An 8,769-nucleotide genomic window follows, 5' to 3' on the forward strand; every position below is an offset into this window, starting at 1 on the left:
TTACATTTTATATTAATCTTAGCTTAACTTAATTATAGGTAGGTATGTGCTCGTGACCATCATCCCAGCTGACGTAATATGAAACACAATTGCGTGGATGCAAAACCCTTCAAGGGGAGGGTAACTATTTTTTTTTTTAGCATGGGAAATATTTTTTTTTTTTAATAAATCTCAACCTACCGGATATTTGGATTAAATAAAAATCGTTTCCAAAATACTGGTTTATCATCTATCATGTATTTACACAATATAACAATAAAACAATAAATTAGTTAAATAAAATAAAATAAAATAAAAAATACCTAAAAAAGTTGAATAGTTTTAATTACCCATAAGTATCAACAAAACAAAATGAGTGCACTAACATGGTAGCTTTAGATTCGTTAAAAAATTGAATAACCATAACAAAGCATGTTAAGTTAGGAACATAAAATATTTAATTAAATTGTATTATACAATACGTTGCTTCATATAAAATGTGGTGAAATACAATCAACTTTCCAATGACATATGTTATAATAATCAAACAAATTTATTTTTTTCCGTTTAAAATAATTTTGTACAATTTTTATATGCATCAAAAATATATCAAAACCCGTGGTTGGTTTTAAATTTTAATTAAGTTCTCCCTATTTTGAGAACTATTCCACTAAAATACATTATTTCACTATTCAACTTTATCTACTAGCTGTTTACATATTGTTCTTAAAAATTATCAAGAAACTACTTGTAAAGACAAGTAAGTATTCAATCTATGTTAGAGGTTTAGCATGCCAATTTCTGAACAAAAGTTTACATTCTAAAATTCTAATTAGAGTTTCAGTTCCACCACTTGGAGTTAAAATTTGGTAATATCAAATTATTGTTTTATTTCAAATAAAATGCTTACACGAGTAACATGGGTGTCATTTAAAATTATCGCTTACTTTATGATGGAGTTAGGTTTTAATAATTGTATTAGGTATATATTTTAGTTTTGAGTTAGCAGTTGGAAATTATAATGTAGGTAATCAAGAAATAGGTAATATATTCAAATAAATTTATTTATAAGAGTCTGCAACATGTATATAAAATGAAACTTAAATTATTAAAACTTATTCATTGTAATATTATATTATTATAATAAATCTAATAATAATTATTAAATATTTTAGTGATTCATTTAATTATTATATACGATTTTCGCAAGTCCCAACGTGAGTTCAGGTAATAGGAAATCATTTTAGACCTTCATGAGTAATTGAGTTCTCTGGCAATTTGATAGAAAATTATGAAATCTATGACAAACGATCCGTTACCATAGAGAAATAGGTATTTAGATAGATATGTATATACGAAGGTATGAGTTTTGACGAAATATAGATAATAGCTATATTACGAGTACAAATTATTATTTTATTATACCTATATAATACGGTGTACCTAGATAGTTTCTAAATATGTTTTGAAACTTCTATAGCACATTATTCAATATTAATTTCTGTTTTTAACACAATTATTTATTCATTAATAACATTATATATATATATATATATATAAATAAAAATATTAACATATTATATTTAAATATAAATTTTGAAGATCATTTTTATTGTTTGTTGGTCACAATTAAAATTGTTTCTAATCATTTTTACTACTGGCTTAACTGTTCAAGTATTTGTTTTTTCTTAGAATATTGTAGGTTTATTCTAAATTTTAATATATAAAATATGTTTTAAAACTATAAATTATATGTTAGGTATACAAAAATAGTTAATTGTTATATAGTATAAATACTTGCGACTTAATAATACGTTTTCTGAGAAACCATAAAAAATATTGTGTTATTCTAAAGTGTATCCTAACCTAGGACTTAGACGATCCTATTTGGCAGTTGCCAACGGTCAACGGAATTAGCCACGTATTTCATAAGATCAATGTAAATGTTCACACACTATATTATATACATTATATACAATATTAACCTTATAATAAATATTATTAAACTATAGAAATAATGTACGGCCAATGTTATTTATAGTATCTAGATATAGTTCCCTTTTATCTAACAATCTTTTTTTTGATTCTGAGTGACGTCTGCAGTAACACGGATTGGATAAAATTATGTGTTTTTCATGTATGTTTTGTTGTTACCAAAATAATGTTCATTGTTGGACAATCTACCTTTACTATTTATTATGTGTATATTCAATAATGTACAATAGTGGTATGTAGATAGAAAATCTTACACACATAATACTTCTTTCAGAAGTAATTTAAAAAATTGTTTGGACGTCTGTGAAAGCTGAGAAAAACTACTGGCATACCTAGTATTTGAAAAACTGTAAATATAAAGAAATATTAGTTTAATTGAGTTTTTATAACAACATTTTGACTGCCCATGGCTCTAGTTAGAATATTTTTTTATTTTATTTAGGTACATTCGATTTCAAATTAAAGATAAACTTACTAAATTTGCATTAGCCTAGCAGTTAATGCGCATATGCCCAGTGCCCACAATAGTATATAATATGCGTATAGCTATCTATTCCCAAGCCCGGATTAAGGATCAACTGGTCCTCGGGATACGCCATACGCTTATAGACGACTTAGTGGACCCTTCAACGTAAACTTCAAAAATACTGTATTACTATATTTTTACGATTGATTATAATTGTATAATCATGAGTAGGTACTATACAAAAAAATGGAATAGACTAATAATTAATATGCAATATGATGATAAATATATTATTCTATACACATAATATTATATTTATGTTATAAGCTCGCACTGTATGTGGGTTACTAAAAATATTTATAACTAAGATTTTTTTCCTTGCTTTTTCTTTTGGAAATTGTTGTAAAGTTTCAATTAAATCGATTAATTGCAAAATATATTTTCTTATGTCATATTTTTTGTGTATGGCTTGTTCTATATTTTTTTATTCTTGTGAACTTAAAAAAATGCATTTTTGGCAGAACAATTAGCAACTGGGATGGTTAAATACAATCCAAGCGCAATTAAAATATTTAGGAATACATCTTGAAATGATTTTTCAAAATGTAATTTTAATGAATTAAATGCATAACTTCATCAATATTGATAGTTTAACTAGTGAGTCGTACTCGGTACCTAATAGCGGCTTATTAGTCACTAGCCGAGTTCTCCGCTTGAGATCGGGTTAAATTGTGTTATGATATGCATTCGAATTCAAAACAAAAATTAAAAAATCCGAAGTACTTAAATCAAAAATTGAAAAATGATATATTAGTAGATTACAAATTACAATAAATATCTTGACCTCCGCTCTTATCCAATGTCTGATTTATATTTAACACAACATGTGCTCATGTATATATAGGTATTGATGCATGAAACATTTGATGTGCTCCTCTTTACAAGGAAATAAGATTAAGCTGGGTTGAGGAAACAGAAAAAAATCAATAACACATCAAGGTAAAGTTAATAAATATTTTAATTATTCCTCTCCCTACTCAGATCCTTAAACGAGTTAAACGATACAAAAAAATAAGGATAGCATAATATAATATGACGATATAATACCTAAATAGTACGTATCTATATGTACCTCTACATATGTTTTTTGCGTAGGTACAGGTCCGTGACAAGTATGACACGAAGGCCCTAGCCTTCCCAATAGTTTATACCCATTACAATATGTTATATATTATTTTGAAACGTTTTACGGTCAATTTATTGTAATTAAAATCCGTGTTAAAATGTCTGAGAAATATGCAACCAATAAATAATAACGGCTGTATATTTCATTGAAATGAATGAAAAATATTGTTGTGTTTGTGGTGTAAGCCGTTAATAGACCCATAAGTGCGGTTGGAGGCGGCGTGTTTGTGCTCGCAAACGGCTTCTGAGCAGCGTATCACGTTACCTATATATACCGAGGTCGACACGCCGCGCCGTCACCGCTGCCATCCACATGCATAATATAATCAGTGTTGTAAAAAATAATTTCATAAGTATTTTAAAAGTTAACCTATACCCTAACTCTCTTCAAAATAATGTTTAAAATATACTTATCAAATTACTAGTCTCAAAAATGTATATGATTAATACACAAATAGGTTCGAAAAGTTCTTTTTTAGTATAGAATGGGCCTACGTATAAACAAAAAAATCATTAAAAAAAAGATTCCTTAAAAATTAATTAACTATTTATATTAGTTATAATATCTGTTATCGATTTATGATTTGCAGTGTATAATGTATATAATATGATTATTATTACTTAAATGTTTTTTTGTATAACTGATAACTATACACAACTACACAAGATAGTGATAAAGAGAGGCACCATACCTACAATTTAGTGGACAGCTAGATTATAAGCACTGTTTCACTACATAATTTTACATATGCCAATGACGGTCAAATAATGCACAGACATACAATGCTTTTCTATAGTATGCTTATGCGTGCATAAAAGTAATACGACGTGTATTTAATATTGTGGTAAGGTTTTGGCGAACAAGATAAAAATGAAAACGGAATTCAACGCGATATCCCAAATAAAAAAAATAACCGGAGCTGTCGTCGCTGCGGATGTAAGAGACGGGAAAAAATTGTACGAAAAAATTAAAAGAAGACGCCCCCGCCACGCGGTGTTTCACGCGGCGGCGGCGGCGTTGCACGTGTTACAATAACACGATACATATTATATATCTGTATGTTGCACAGTCGCTTTTAAAAGGACACACCGCCGCCAATGGGCTCGAGCGTGTCTACCGAGTGTAAAATCGCGCGATTCATGACATTTTGAAACGCACATTACGTGGGTAAACATCTTGTTTAACCGCGTCCACCATGCAGGTATATAATACACGTGGTGTATAATGTATATATACAATGCAAACAACACGGCGCGCGAGCGGAGCACACCATTCGATCCGCCGGATCGCGAGTGATATATAATATTCACCGCGTCGCCACTGACGTTTTATAATTATATTTGTATGATGTGTGCTATATATAACGTCGCGGTCGTGCGTGCGTGTTTAGGATTTAACGTTTTTGCGAGTCTTGTACACACACACACTTATAGGTAGGCATAACTGTTTATGCGAGTATATATTATTATGTATATTATATAGGTATATGGGTATGATTATGTATACATGTGCATATTATGTAATGTATGAATTTTTAAGTCAAAGAGACCGCCGCGCGTCACGACCCTTCACCCGCGTACCCCGTGTGTCACGCACGACCCTTAGTTTTTTGCAGCAGCTATGCGGCCCCAATAGTAACGGGAGACGGGTCCGGTCTACGTCATATTATCATACATATAGCAGTACATGTGTCACGTAAGGTGTAACCTGTCCACGATATATAGTATAAGTGATATTACGGAATATTATATATGACGTGATAACGCGGTTCTTTCTCTCGAATTTTATATTATATTATATTATACTGTACTTATTCCGAAGTCTTAATTTAATATGTTTGGCGTTTGCTATGAAGACATATTGTAGTATTACTGTGCAATGTTGTCTGTTGCTGCATAAAGTAATATGAAGCAATAATTTGATTTATAAATATTTAGAGTATGTATACCACATATTACATATAGGTATTATAAACAAATACTATAGGCACTATAGTATACATATAATAAAATAATAAATAATAACATATGATATTATCACACGACAATTATAATATTACCAACAAAGCCTAAAGGTGAACGGAATGCTTTTCGAAAAAATATACACATTCAAATAACTTGGGGTAAAACTAATTACAAATAGAGATAATCATAGAGAAATCTAACAAAGTATTAACATTGCTAACCGATAGGTATATCTTCTTCGGTGTAGTTCTTCTACATTGCATTACATACAAAAATAATTGGTGAAGGTTTTGCGGAAAAAAATGAATAAATCATATTATATAGGTATAATGATAAATATAGATTATCGTCTATTGTTTCAACTCACAAGTACAATATTAACAATAGTATTATACTAAAAAGTGTACTATTATAATAGATGTAGAAACATATTTAAAAAAATTAAAATTGCCAAAATGATCAAAATCGTGGTTCGTTCTATAGGTAACGCATAAAGGCTCAGTCATCTACCATAATTTTATGCGCGCAAACGTGGTAATACGTTTGGAAATATTAAGCCTAAACGTATGGATAACGCCCTAAAGTGGTATGTTTTAAGAAAGATCCCCCAAACATATTGCTCCCATGGGAATCTTACTTTGAACGGACCAGCCTGTTATATTATATACAAGTAGTATTCTCGCTGACTCTGTACTGCACCATACGACCGATTGTCGTAATCGAATGGAAAATATTATAATTTATCCCAACCTATCAGAGCTGAATTATACGACGGACGTTGACGGTGAGCGTCGGGCACGCAAACCGAAACAGAGCGGCCGTTATATCGGCGAGCCGTTTGTATATACCTTATATTATAGTTGGACACCAAACTCACGCGACCGACACCGTGGTGGCTATTTTTGTGTGCGTAATCACAAATGTACACTACAAAAAATAAAAAACTTGCACCATCTTTATAGTAATCAAGTACATATTGTAGCCATAGGCGTGCGCACAGGGTATGCAGGGTATGCCGCTGCATAGTCTGTGGCTTTATGTGAGGGGCCCATATATAATATACCAAAGCATTTTTGATAATATCTTCTATATTATAAAAAAAAATGATAAAAATTTTAGTTTTCACTTTTCTCGCGACCCGAAAAATAATCTAAACTATTAATACACTAAAGCGTAACACGTAGATACTGTTATCTATGTTGCAAGAATAGAATAATTATTATTGTTTTTATAGTTTGTAATCAAAGACCATATTATTATTATAACTGAGTCCGGTATCATGTCAACATCGATGTGTATAATTTAATAAGTATTATTACCATCATTGTTATAATATGGTACTGGTTGGATAGATAAGCTTTAAGTTTTGTTATCTGTGATTTTATCGCTGAAGGTTACTGATAGACAATAGAACGTTTACCATGAAAAGTTGAACTGTATTCCGACGAGCCGATGTTTTTTGACATAATTCGTTAATCGTTTAGAGTGTTTAGAAAAAATTATTAATTACTTATTTCTACAGCGCTTTGTTTAATATTCTTCTGTAAAACTATGTGTGATTTCAGATTCCGAGGGAAGCAAAAAAGCTAAGTACCTAGTATATTTGCAAAAACTTAGATTGTAAAATGTAAATTGAATCCTACATGTGTTAAAAAAAATTTTTAACGGCTTAGAATTGTTTTTTAGAATAAATTAAAGAAAGATTAGAATTTGTGAGGGGGGTCCTATTTTCCTTATTGCATAACCTGCGAATAAAGTCTGCGCACGCCTATGATTATAGCTGCGTATATCTCGGACGTAAGAAACATATTTTTTTGTAAAAATCAAACTAAGTTTTAAGTTTTGTACGAAAAACTTAAACTTGTCCTTTATCCCCTTAATGAATTCACGTATTTAATTAAACAATATATGATGGTTTAGAAGAAAAGAAAATGGCTTTCCTAAGTGTTCGGATAATCTTAAAAATCTCTTCTTATATGAGTGGTTGGAAAGAAACATTAAATAACTCTGTTGTTAAAACTAAAACATTTAATTTTGGATATTATGAAATAAATACGTATTTAATAAATAAATAAATAAGTTTTACTTTACACGAAATAATATATTGTGTGGCAAGGGCGGGAAGTGAGCTATTTCAGTCGCGGGCGACGTGTGTGGCACGAGCCGCAGGCGAGGGCCGCATTTCATCCAAGACTGAAATTGCCTTCCCGCACGAGCCACACATACTATTTTTTGTCACGCCTCTAGATTCATCGATCACGGCAGACGTAATGCACTATGCAGGGATCGATGTATGCAACAAATAGACCATAATTCTATGACAACAATATTTCATGAAAGAAACAATTTGGTTTTATTTATTTTAGGCGTCACGCATGGAGGTTATACCACCCATTAACATGCCAACTTTAAGCAAATTTGATCCACTACTAGCATCAAAATTATGGCTTAGTAAAAAATAATAAGGTACATACAGAATCCATTTAGCAAAGATGGTTTCGAGGTGTATTTCCCGATGTTGAGAAAGATGAATAACATGATAATTATTATGCAATAGAACACCAGTCAAAAAAAAAGTTTTTAATTTTTCTTAATATGTCTGATTAGATGCATATAATTATGATATTAAGATTTTCAATTTACTAAAACCTTTTAGTATATAAGTTTAAGTTAAAATGACAATTATAGGCGTATATAAAATATCGAATATGAGAAGTAATTGTAAATTCACCATTTCCCTTATTACTGTTAGTAACTTATAGTTCAAACGTAGGTATGTGCACTACAAAAAATCAGAAAAAAAGCCATTTCCGTGGCCACGTCTAACAACCCCAGCCGTCCATGTCCCTTTCAGACAAGAAAATTCTGGGCTGCCACGTCGTATTATTTTAATAATTTTCAATTTGGCACTACTCGACGTGGTTTGTTCAGCTCTTCGTTATCGCGTACTAATCAATCGTTATCTATACCTACTTGCTATTTTTCCTTTTTCATTCGACACGTGTTACCTACTATACAGACAGCACAATATTTGCGTACTAATTCCACAAATAAAACAAATAAATAAACAAACGAATCTTCTATATTGTGAATAGCTATTGACTATCATATTATTCAATAAAAAGTTTTGAATTTTACATGGGTAAGTATCCTATATTATGGCACAATATAAAAATTGT

This window comes from Acyrthosiphon pisum, chromosome A2 (genome assembly GCF_005508785.2).
Source record: "Acyrthosiphon pisum isolate AL4f chromosome A2, pea_aphid_22Mar2018_4r6ur, whole genome shotgun sequence".
In the NCBI taxonomy this organism is placed as follows: Eukaryota; Metazoa; Arthropoda; class Insecta; order Hemiptera; family Aphididae; genus Acyrthosiphon; species Acyrthosiphon pisum.